A 13,904-nucleotide genomic window follows, 5' to 3' on the forward strand; every position below is an offset into this window, starting at 1 on the left:
TGTATCTCAGAAAGGGAGTGGAAATCTTCATGGGGCCCCCGCCCATCTCAGTCAAGGGCAGCTCCACAGGCATTCACTTTGTTGTATTAGCAGACTTAGCAGCAAGGGGTGGTTCTACAAGTGCCCTATGTAGTGTCACAGAAACCCCATGGCTGAAAGGCAAAGAAAGACATGTGGTCCACTAATGTGCCCTGCTGTCAGATTATATCTGCATGCAGCTCATGGCACAGGTGGGCACAGGGATGGCTGGAGTAAAATGTGGACAGAACTCAGCACAAGAGGGCTTAAGCTGGAGCTAAAATGTTAACGTTACAACAATACTCAAAAATTTTACTTTTAATGTAGTTGAATTTACTAACTTTCTTTTATACTGTGTGTTTTTAAGTCTATTTCAAGAAACTCATTAAATTTATGTCTTAGATATTTTGCTCTATTTTCTTCTAAATGGTTTATGCCTTTACTCCCACCCCCCATGGAAACAATATGCTTTTATTGTAATTCCGTTCTGTGAATTTAGTGATCTATGTTAATATGGTTACATGACATGCAATGAAATTTGTTGTCTTTTTTTATCCAGGTTTGTATATGGTATATAATGTAATCTTTTGAAACAAGTATGCATTATGAAATTATCACCACCATTGAGCTGTTTAATGTATCCATCATTCCACAGTCACCCTTTTATTGTGTGTGTGTGTGTGTGTGTGTGTGTGTGTGTGATGAGAACACTAAAGATCTACCTTCTTAGCAGATTTTAAAGAATACAATGCAGCATAATTAACTATAGTCAGACTACTGTACATTTAGCTCTACTTTTAGAGGAATCCATTAAAATCCTAGAAAACACAGGCAGCAACCTCTTTGACCCCACCACAGCAACTTCTTATTAGACACATCACTGAAGGCAAGAAAAACAAAACCAAAAATGAACTATTAAGAATTCATCAAAATAAAAATCTGCTGCACAGTGAAGGAAACAATCAACAGAACTCAAAGTCAACCTACAGAATGGAAAAAGATACTTTCAACTCACATATCAGACAAAGGGCTAGTATCCAAAATCTGTAAAGAACTTATTAAACTTGGGGCGCCTGGGTGGCTCAGTCGTTAAGTGTCTGCCTTCAGCTCAGGGCGTGATCCTGGAGTTCTGGGATCGAGCCCCACATCAGGCTCCTCTCCTGGGAGCCTGCTTCTTCCTCTCCCACTCCCCCTGCTTGTGTTCCCTCTCTCGCTGGCTGTCTCTCTGTCAAATAAATAAATAAAATCTTTTAAAAAAATTAAAAAATAAAGAACTTACTAAACTTAATCCCCCCCAAAAAATAATCCAGTTAAGAAATGGGCAGAAGTCATGAACAGACATTTCTCCAAAGAAGACATACAAATGTCTAACACACATAAAAAGATGCTCAACATCACTCATCAGGGAAATACAGATCAAAACCACAAAGAGATACCACCTCATGCCAGTCAGAGTGGCTAAAATTAACAAGTCAGGAAACAACAAATATTGGTGAGGATGTGAAGAAAGGGGAACCTATTACACTCTTGGTGGGAATGCAAGCTGGTACAGCCACTCTGGAAAACAGTATGGAGGTTCCTCAGGACGTTAAAAATAGAGCTACCCTAAAACCCAGCAATTGCACTACTAGATATTTACCCAAAGGATACAAACATTGTGATCCAAAGGGACACCTGCACTCCAATGTTTATAGCAGCAATGTCCACAATAGCCAAACTGTGGAAAGAGCCCAGATGTCCATGGACAAATGAATGGGTAAAAAGATGTGTTATACATACAATGGAATATTACTCAGCCATCAGAAAAGATGAACTATTGCCATTTGCAATGATGTGGATGAAGCTAGAGTCAAACGAGTCAGTCAAAGAAAGACAAATAACATATGATTTTACTCACGTGGAATTTAAGTAATGAAACAGATGAACATAGGTAGAGGAAAGAGAGAAGCAAACCATGAAACAGACTCTTAACTATGGAGAACAAACTGAGGGTTGATGGAGAGAGGAGGGTAGGGGAATGGGATAAATGGGTGATGGGTATTAAGGAGGGCACTTGTGATGAACATTGGATATTATATATAAACAATGAATCACTAAATTCTACTCCTGAAACTAATATTACATTATTTGTTAACTGATGGGAATTTAAATAAAAACTTGAAATAAATAATAAAATAAAATCAATAAATCAATATTATTGAAAAAATAAACTGTGTCTTTATTACATAGGGAAATTATTTGTATATGAGAAGTAGTGTTCCCATGTTTATGGCTATTTGTCTCAGCCAGGTTCCTTGACTAGTCCTTCCTTTCTTCATCATTTTCAATGTCACAGATTACATTTCCATGCATTCCTATGGTGGCACATGAATTCTATCTTGCCTCTACTACGTAGACCAATTATAGCGCCTTAATATGTAGTACAGTAAATCCTCCTATTTTGTCAAAATTCCCCTCAATACTGTCCCTCGCTATTTTCCATATACATTTTCAAAATCATCTTGCTCAAATCTATTAAAATCCCTGTTAGTATGTTAATAGCAATGGCACTGAATTTTTGTTAGTTGGTGGAAAGTGGGGGTGGGAGGGGAAGAACTTGCTTTGTCATGCTATTGAAACTTTTGAACCTTCGCATCCATGAATAGTTCTCTATTTATTTAGGTCTCTTTTGTATATTTTTTGTACGATTTTTGATAGATTTATTTCAGGTACCTGATAGTTTTTATTGCTATAATTAATAGGATTTTATTACATTCTAAATTGTAGGTTCTTAGGAATACTGTTAATCATTTTGATTTTTTCTTTAACTTTTCAGTAGGAAGTAATGCCATATGTAGGGAAAAGAGACAAGAATAGTAGGTGTGCCTGGGTGGCTCACTCAGTTGAGAGTCAGACTCTTGATTTGGCACAGGTCATAATCTCAGGGTTGTGAGATCAAGCCCTGTGTAGGGCTCTGTGCTCAGCACACAGTCTGCTTGGGATTCTCTTTCTCTATGCCCCTCCCTCCACTCTCATGAGTTTTCTCTCTAATATAAACAAATAAATCTTTAAAAAAATAAGAATAAGAATTGTATATAGAGCAATCGCATAACCACTCCCCAAGAATAACCCATTTTCAATACTGCCATTGACATTCTTGAAGAAGACAGTCCCCTCTTCAGATAGAACTCCCCTTTCTAATAGCACTTCCACGTTTGTAGTTGATCCAGTGTCTCCTGATGATTAGATTTTGGGTATGCATTCTATGCTAGAATTTTACACAAGTGATACACAAGTTATAACAGTTCCTTCTGGTGCCCAGTAGTTTTACCAGCTTAACTGTGTTTTGATTACATTTTACCCAGCATGTTGATGGATATGTAGGAGGGAGACAGTGTGCAATAGTTCACTTCACCAAGATGCAAAAGAAAAAAAATCTAGATCAGAGTTACTTCCAAGTGCTGATCCTAGACAAGAAAAAAAGTTTGGAACAGAATATAAATCACATACTGCTTCCTTTACTGAGATAGTCTTATCAAGGGAAAAAAAACCCAGCTTATCTAAAAAGCATACTTAGTAATGTGATTGATTTACATTCTTGCACAAGTTCCTTATATCAACAGTCCACAGCCCATGCTTTGAGCAACAGAAGTCTGGATGGCTCATTTAACAGAGGAAGAAGTGTTTCCATCCTGAACAATCCCATGTGGTTCAAGAGTTGTCCCATGTGTAGACAAGCAATTAATCAATATGAAGTATGGCAGATGAACTGCTCCTGAGATCAGATAAATCCAAGATGAGCTCTTATAATTGAAGGCAAAATGCATTTTCTGCATAATACTTTTATTTATGAGTATAGGTTCCATCTACTGTAGAACCTTCCTTTGCATGATTTTCAACTTCCTGTCCTACCAGAGCTGAAGTTCCAACCATCAGAGTTAGGGTAAGATGATCTTTCCCCCATTTATTACAAGTGAATCATTTGGCAAAGAGATTTTTTAAATGCATAAAACAATTTAATTTATCATCAGTAGTTTAAAGTATAAAGATTTCTAGTCACCTTCTTTTAAAATNNNGGGAAAGAGGAGTCCAAGATGGTGGAGGAGTATACCTTCATTTCGTCTTGTCCCAGGAATTCAGCTAGATAGCTATCAAACCAATCTGAACACCTGCCAACTCAACTGGAGATCGAAGAAAAGAATAGCTGCAACTCTATGAATAGAAAAGCAACTACTTTTTGCAAGGTAGGAGGTGCTGAGAAGTGAATCTGAGGTGATATATGGGAAGATAGATCGCAGGGGGAGGGAGTGTCTGTCAGCCAGCTACCGGCAAGCGATAGAGCAGAGGAGCACAAATCGGAACTTTTAGAAGTCTGCTCCGGTGAGCAATGTCACTCAGGCACCTATGCGGGAGGTGGAGTACTCACTGGGACAGTGTGGTCTCAGGATCCTCAGGGTCACAGGAAGACCGGGAGTGTGGCAGAGCTCCCAGGTATCAGAACAGGGAAGCTGGCCACAAAGAGTGAGTCCAGGAGTGGGCTTTCACCTCAGGGATGACATAAGCTGTGATCCGAGGCACAGTCGGGCCACTGCTCTTCCAGCAGGGGCCCAACAAGCGGCAGAATTGGGGAGAGCCCAGAGAGGCATGGGAGCACACTGCAGGAGTCCGCTGGGTTTGGAGACTCCAAACGGGGTCATGTGCCTGAGATAGAAATGCTTGGTCACAGGCCAAATGAGCATGGAGTGTGGCCAGAGACTAGGGAGACAGGAGTGATTGACTGCTTTTCTCTGAGGGCTCACTGAGGAGTAGGGTCTGAGCTCTTGGCTCCAGGGGCAGAGATTGGGAGGCCACCATTTTCATTCTCATCCTCTAAACCTGCACAGAACACTTTCAGGGAATAAAAGCCACAGAGAGCAAACCGAAGAAGATTTCTTAGCCTGGCCCCAGGCAAAAGTGGAGCAATTCTGAAAGGGGCAAAAATATTTGAGAATAAATGTAACAGGCCCCTCTCCCAGAAGATGTGCAAGTCTGTGGAGTTTGGTATGGGCAGAGGTGGAGACGATTGACCTGGAAGATTTGTTAAGAGGGGGGTGGATCATGACATTGAAGCTCTGGGCCAGAGATTCCTGCAGAGCCACGTTTGCTCTGACCCTCTAGAGAGAAGTAGAAAAATGCCAAGGAAAAAAAGCTGAGCAGCCAACCAGCTCACATTAAGTGCATCCACCTGACAAATTGTGGGGCAACTCCACCCAAAGATGCTGGGGAAACTGAGCAGCAGGCTCCTCCCCCAGAAGACAGACTGGAAGAACAGGTGAATGATAAGCTTATTTACCACAGGACTGTAAAACTCCAGTGCACCAGGGGAAATAATATAAGAAGCTCCAGGTGTTCCCTCATGCCTCGCTTCTACTTCAGGCTAAAATTTTACATTTCTTTATTGGTTTCTTCTCTTCTTTTTTTTTTTTTAAACTATGCTCCCATTTCAAATAGATTTGTATTTCCCAACCTATGTTTTTAAGTCACTTCTTAACTTTTATTTTCTTTTTCACTTATATGTTTTGTAGATTTATACCCCATACTAGCCTGTTTTTCACTCTACTCAATTTTATCTTGATATATATGTAAGTTCTGATTTTTTTGAAATTTTGGGATACAGTAACTTCTAACATGAAGACCAAAAATTAAGCAGGAACAGGCAGATCACCCTGCTGTGTCCACCTTGAGAGATGATAATCTCTCTCCCCACTCCCTTCTTTTTTCCCCCTCTTTTATCCTTCTTTTTCTATTGTTTTGGAACATCTTGGCTTTGATGGCATATCTGTGATAGATTTCAACTACTTTGGATTTTTTCATAGGTACATTTTGCTTGGGTCATGGTTGATATTTAGGACTCTATCCATTCCCTCAACCATCCCTCAACAGAATGATAGGAGGAGGAACTCCCAACAAAGAAAATAACCAGAGACAATGTCCTCTGCCAAAGAGCTAATGGATATGGATATATGCAAGTTGTCAGAGATAGACTTCAGGGTAGCAATTATGAAGTCAACACCTAGGCTTGAGAAAAGCATTACTGACAATATATAATCTCTAAGGGCAGAAATGAGATCTAATCAGGCTGAACTTAAAAATGTTATGAATGAAATGCAGTCTAAACTGGATACTCTAACAGCCAGGGTAAATGAGGCAGAACAGCAAATAAGTGATCTAGACGGTAAGCTGATAGAAAGGAAGGAAGCTGAGGAGGCCTAGGATAAACACCTAGAAGCCCATGAGAACAGACTTGGAGACATCAATGACACTATGAAACATGCCAATATCAGAATTATTAGGATTCCTGAGGGGGTGGAGAGAGAGAGAGGACTAGCAGGTAAACTTGAGTAAATCATAGCTGAGAACTTCCCTAATCTGGAGAAGGAAACAAGCATTCATGTATCAGAGGCAGAGAGGACCCCTCCCAAGATCAATAAAAATAGACCAGCACCCCTGCATATAACAGTAAAACTTGCAGATCTTAGAGTCAAGGAAGCTATCGGGAGAGCAACTAAGGAAGGGAAAGAAATTTCTTATGTATAGAGCAAGGAACATCGGAATAACATCAGACCTGTCCACAGAGACCTGGCAAGCCAGAAAGGGCTGGCAAGACATATTCAGTGTACTAAATGAGAAGAAAACGCAACCAAGAATATTTTATTCAGCAGGACTGTCACTCAGAATAGACAGAGTGACAAAAACCTTCCAAGACCAGCAAAAGATGAAAGAATATGGGACCACCAAACCAACCCAGCAAGAAATATTAAAGGGGTGCTATAAAAGAAAAAAGACCAAACCCAAAGAATGGCAGAGGAGTAGGGGACCTTATTTCAGCTGGTCCCCTGAATCGAGCTGGATATCTACCAGACCATCCTGAACACCCACGAAATCAGCCTGAGACATAAAAAGATACATCTGGATCTCTACAAACAAATATCTCCAGTGTTGGGTATTGAGGTATGAAGCGGGGAGCGAGAGTCTGCACACAGATATCAGAAGATAAACGGAAAGGGGAGGGAGCCGCCGCGCTCAGGCGCTGGAAAACAGAAGCCTCCTGTGCTGGGGAGTGGGTTGGACTCGCGGACCGGTAGCTGCCAAGAAACCAGACTGAAACTGGGAGATCGGAAGCACACATGCAAACCGGGGCGGCTGGAGGTTTTAGAAGCACAAAGGGCAGAGATGTGGTGGCCCTGGGAACGAGGACTGGGAGAATGGCTGTGGGGCACACAAACTGGGACACTGCAGGTTTTTAGCAGCACCAACAGAAATGGAGTTAGAGTGGCCAGGAGGACTCAATGAAGAGCAGACTGTCATCTCTCTGTTCTGAGACAGAGGTTTGGATATGGTCACTGCTGCTATGACACTCAAAAGAGACATAGAAAGCAACCAGGGAAAGCAGCCAGAGAACAAAATCCCAGAAAAAACAGTTCTCACTGTGCCCATCACCCCCGCCCCAGAGGGGACAGGGTAACTCTGCCCAAACAGAGTTGCCTGAGTATCAGTGCAGCAGACCCCTCCCCCAGAAGGCAGGCTGAAAAATCAAGAAGCCCACATCCTTAAGGTCCCTATAAAACAAGTACATCTTGCTTGGGTCCTGGTCACTAATTTGGACTCTGTACATCCCCGCAACCACTCCTCATCAGAATAACAAGGAGGAGGAATCCCCAACAAAGGAAAGAAACAGAGACTGTGGCCTCTGCCACAGAACTAATGGATATGGATATAACCAAATTGTCAGAAATGGATTTCAGAGTAACAATAGTCAAGAAGATGTGTAGGCTTGAAAAAAATATTACTGAAAATATAGAATCTCTAAGGGCTGAAATGAGAATGAATCTGGAGGAAATTAAGAATGCTATGAATGAAATGCAGTCTAAACTGGATGCTCTGATGGCCAGGGTAAATGAGGCAGAAGAACAAATTAGTGAATTAGAGGATGAGATGATAGAAAAGAAGGAAGAGAAGAAAAATGGCTGAAGAAACTCCACTTTCAAGAAAAAAGGCTATGGGAGGGTAGTGAGTCAATGAAACGTTCCAATGTCAGAATCATTGGCATCACCAAGGGGGTGGAGAAAGAGAGAAGTCTAGAATAGATATTTGAAAAATTATACCTGAGAACTTCCCTAATCTGATGAAAGAAACAAGCATTTGTGTCCAAGAGGCAGAGAGGACCCCTCCCAAGATCAATGACAACAGACCAATACCACAACATATAATAGTACAATTTGCAAATATTAGATTAAAGGATAAAATCTTGAAAGCTGCCAGGGGGAAGAGAATCCTCACGTACAAAGGGGGAACATCAGAATAATGTCAGACCTGTCTAAAGAGACCTGGCAAGCCAGAAAAAGCTGGCAAGACATATTCAGAGCACTAAGTGAGAAGAACATGCAGCCAAGGATCCTTTATCCAGCAAGGCTGTCATTCAGATTGGGTGGAGAGACAAGGGGCTTCCAAAACTGGCAGAAACTGAAAGAATATGTGGCCACCAAGCCAGCCCTACAAGAAATATTAAGGGGGGGGGTTCTATAAAAGTAAAAAGACCTCAAGAGTGATACAGAACAGAAATTTACAATCTATAGAAACAAAGACTTCACAGGCAGCATGACTCATTAAAATCATATCTCTCAATAATCACTCTCAATGTGAATGGCCTAAATGCTCCCATAAAATGCCACAGTGTTCCAGATTGGATAAAAAGACATGACCTATCCATTTGCTGTCTACAAGAGACTCGTTTTGAACCTAATGATACATCCAGACTGAAAGTGAAGGGATGCAGAACCATTTTTCATGCCAACAGACCTCAAAAGAAAGCTGGGGTAGCAATTCTCATATCAGACAGATTAGATTTTAAACTAAAGACTATAGTTAGAGATACAGAAGGACACTATATTATTCTTAAAGGATGTATCCAACAAGTGGATATGACAATTATAAATATCTTTGCCCCCGGGGCGCCTGGGTGGCGCAGTCGTTAAAGCGTCTGCCTTCGGCTCAGGGCGTGATCCTGGCATTCTGGGATCGAGTCCCACATCAGGCTCCTCCGCTATGAGCCTGCTTCTTCCTCTCCCACTCCCCCTGCTGTGTTCCCTCTCTCGCTGGCTGTCTCTCTGTCACATAAATAAATAAAATCTTTAAAAAAAATATCTTTGCCCCCAAAGGCGAGAAGCCAACAACATAAGCCAACAGTTAACCAGAATAAAGAGACATATAGATAATAACACGTTAATAGTAGGGGACCTCAACACTCTACTCTCAGCAATAGACAGATCATCTAAGCAGAAAATCAACAAAGAAACAAGAACGTAGAATGACATACTGGACCAGATTGAACTCATAGATATATATAGAAGACTACACCCTAGAACAATAGAATACTCATTCTTTTTGAATGCACATGGAATGTTCTCCAGAATAGACCATACACTGGGTCACAAAACAGGTCTCAACTGGTACCAAAAGACTGAGATTCTTCCCTGCATATTCTCAGACCACAATGCTTTGAGACTGGAACTCAATCACAAGAAAAAATTTGGAAGAAACTCAAACACTTGGAAACTGAGAACCATCCTGCTTAAGAATGATTGGGTAAACCAGGAAATTACAGAACAACTTAAGCAATTTATGGAAACCAATGAGAACACATTGGTCCAAACCTATGGGACACTGCAAAGGCAGTCCTAAAGGGAAAATACATAGCCATCCAAGCTTCACTCAAAAGAACAGAAAAATCTAAAATTCAATCCTTATGTTCTCACCTTAAGAAGCTGGAGCTAGAACAGAAGAACAGGCCTAAGTCACGCACGAAACAACAATTGATTAAGATTAGAGCAGAGATCAATGAATTAGAAACCAGAAACACAGCAGAACACATCAACAAAACTAGAAGCTTGTTCTTTGAAAGAATTAATAAGATTGATAAGACACTGGCCAGACTTCTTCAAAAGAATAGAGAAAGGACCCAAATTAATAAATTTATGAATGATAGGGGAGAGATCACGACCAAACCAAGGAAATAAAAACAATCATCAGAAACTGTTATCAACAACTATATGACAATAAATTAAGCAACCTGGAAGAAATGGACGCCTTCCTGGAAACCTATAAACTACCAAGACTGAAACAGGAAGAAATTGATTATCTACACAGACAAATTAATCATGAAGAGATTGAAGTACTGATCAAAAACTTCTCAAAAAACAAGAGTCCAGGGCCTGATGGATTCTCTGGGGAATTCTACCAAACATTCAAAGAAGAAATAATACCTCTTCTCCTGAAGCTGTTTCAACAAATAGAAACAGAAGGAAAACTACCAAACTCATTTTATGAGGCCAGTATTACCTTGATCCCCAAACCAGGCAAAGACCCCATCAAAAAGGAGAATTACAGACTGATATCCCTGATAAATACGGATGCCAAAATTCTCAACAAGATCCTAAGTAATAGGATCCAACAGTACATTAAAATGATTATTCATCACAACAAAGTGGGATTCATCCCTGGGATGCAAGGGTGGTTCAACATTCACAAATTGATCAGTATGATAGATCACATCAACAAGAAAAGAGTCAAGAACCATATGATCCTCTCAATTGATGCAGAAAAAGCATTTGACAAAATACAGCATCGTTTCCTGATTAAAACACTTCAGAGTGTAGGGATAGAGGGTACATTCCTCAATTTCATAAAAACCATCTATGAAAAGCCTACAGCGAATATCTTTCTTAATGGGGAAAAGCTGAAAGCCTTTCCCTTAAGATCAGGAACACGACAAGGATGCTCACTGTCGCCATTATTGTTCAACATAGTACTAGAAGTCCTAGCAACAGCAATCAGACAAAAAAAAGAATAAAAGGTATCCAAAATGGCAAAAAAAGAAGTCAGACTCTCTCTCTTCGCAGATAACATGATACTTTATATGGAAAACCCAAAAGACTCCACCCCCAAATTACTAGAACTCATACAACAATTCAGTAATGTGGCAGGATACAAAATCAATGCACAGAAATCAGTTGCATTTCTATTCACAAACAATGAGACTGAAGAAAGAGAAATTAGGGAATCCATTCCATTTACAATAGCACCAAAAACCATAAGATATCTCAGAATAAACTTAACCAGAGAGATGAAGGGTCTATACTCTAGAAACTACAGAACACTGATGAAAGACATTGAAGAAGACACCAAAGATGGAAAAACATCCATACTGATGGATTGGAAGAATAAACATAGTTAAAATGTCTATGCTACCCAGAGCAATCTACACTTTCAACACCATCCTGATCAAAATACCAATGATATTTTTCAAAGCTCTGGAAAAAACAATCCTAAAATTTGTGTGGGGCCAGAAAAGACACCGAATCACCAAGAAAATGTTGAAAAGGAAAAACAAAGCTGGGGGTATCACGTTGCCTGATTTCAAGCTATACTACAAAGCTGTGATCACAAAGACAGCATGGTACTGGCACAAAAACAGACACATAGACCAATGGGACAGAATAGAGACTCCAGAAATGGACCTTCGACTTTATAGTCATCTAATCTTTGACAAAGCAAGTAAAAACATACAGTGGGAAAAAGACAGTCTCTTCAATAAATGGTGTGGGGAAAATTGGACAGCTATATACAGAAGAATGAAACTTGACCACTCTCTCACACCATACACAAAGATAAACTCCAAATGGATGAAAGACCTCGATGTGAGACAGGAATCCATCAAAATCATAGAGAAGAACATAGGCTGTAACCTCTTTAACATCGGCCACAGCAACTTCTTTCATGACACATATCCAAAGGCAAGGGAAACAAAAGAAAAAATGAAGCTTTGGGACTTCATCAAGATAAAAAGTTCCTGCACAGCAAAGGAAACAGTCAACAAAACAAAGAGACAACCCACAGAATGGGAGAAGATATTTGCAAATGACACTATAGATAAAAGGCTGGCATCCAAGATCTATGAAGAACTTCTCAAACTCAATACATGAGAAACAAATGATTATTTGTTCCACTGTTGGTGGGAATGGAAATTGGCACAGCCACTTTGGAAAACAGTGTGGAGGTCCCTCAAAAAGTTAAAAATAGAGCTACCCTATGACCCAGCAAATGCACCACTGGGTATTTACCCCAAAGATACAGACTTAGTGAAGAGAAAAGTCATATGCACCCCAATGTTCAGCCAGCATTGTCCACAATAGCTAAATCGTGGAAGTAGCTGAGATGCCCTTCAACAAACGAATGGATAAAGAAGATGTGGTCCATATATACAATGGAATATTACTGAGCCATCAGAAACAATGATTACCCAATATTTGCAGCAACATGGACGAGACTGGAGGAGATTATGCTGAGTGAAATAAATCAAGCAAAGAAAGACAATTATCATATGGTTTCACTCATTTGTGGAACATAAGGAATAGCAGGGTGATCAGTAGGAGAAGAAGAGAAGAATGAAGGGGAGGTAAACAGAAAGGGGAATGAACCATGAGAGACTATGGACTCTGGGAAACAAACTGAGGGTTTCAGAAGGGAATGGGGAGGGGGCGGATAACCCAGTGATGGGTATTAAGGAGAGTATGTATTGCATGGAGCCCTGGGTGTTATATGCAAACAATGAATCATGGAACACTACATCAAAAACTAATGATGTACTGCATGGTGACTAACATACCATAATAAAAATAAATAAGTAAAATAAAAAATAAAAAAGTAAAGAAAACCCAACCCCCAAAGGAAGAAGAAGAAGAAGAAGAAGAAGAAGAAGAAGAAGAAGAAGAAGAAGAAGAAGAAGAACCCCAAGAGTAATATAGACAAGAAATTTACAGAGACAATCTATACAAACAGGGACTGTATAGGCAATATGATGGCACATAGTTCACATCTGTCAATAGTTACCCTCAATGTGAATAGCCTAAATGCTCCCATGAAATGGCACAGGGTTGAAGATTGGTTAAAAAGATAGGACCCATCCACATACTGTCTACAAGAGACTCATTTTGAACCAAAAGATACATACAGATTGAAAGTGAAATGATGGAGAACTATTTATCATGGCAACAGACCTCAAAAGAAGGCTGGTATAGCAATTCTCATATCAGACTAATTAGATTTCAAATCAAAGACTGTCATAAGAGATGTAGATGGACACTCTATCATACTTAAAGGGTCTATCCAACAAGAAGATCTAACAATTGAAAATATCTATGCCCCCAACATGGGAGCCACCAAATATATAAACCAATTAATAAACAAAATAAAGAAACATATGGATAGTATACATTTATAGTAGGAGATCTAAACACTCCACTCACAGCAATAGACAGATCATCTAAGCAGAATATCAACAAAGAAACAAGAGCTTTGAATGAAGCACTGGACCAGAGGGACTTCATATATATATACAGAACATGCCACCCTAAAACAACAGAATATTCATTCTTCTCAAATGCACATGGAACTTTCTCCAGAATAGACCATACACTGGGTCACAAATCAGGTCTCAACCAATACCAAAAGACTGAGATTATTCCTTCTATGTTATCAGACCACAATGCTTTGAAACAGGAACTCAATCACAACTTGTGAAAGAATTCAAACATTCGGAAGTTAAAGAGCATCCTGCTAAAGAATGAATGGGTCAACCAGGAAATCAAAGACTTAAACAATTCATGGAAATGAATGAGAATGAAAAACATCCGTCCAAAACCTATGGGATACATAGCCATCCAAGCCTTTCTCAAAAAAGTAAAAAAAAAAAAAAAATCCCAAATGCACAAGCTAACCTTACACCTAAAGGAGCTGGAGAAAGAATGGCAAATAAAATCTACACCAAGCAAGAGAAGAGAAATAGTAAAGATTAGAGCAAAGATCAATGC

The sequence above is a fragment of the Ursus maritimus genome, unplaced genomic scaffold (genome assembly GCF_017311325.1).
Source record: "Ursus maritimus isolate PB19 unplaced genomic scaffold, ASM1731132v1 scaffold_5, whole genome shotgun sequence".
Taxonomy (NCBI): Eukaryota; Metazoa; Chordata; class Mammalia; order Carnivora; family Ursidae; genus Ursus; species Ursus maritimus.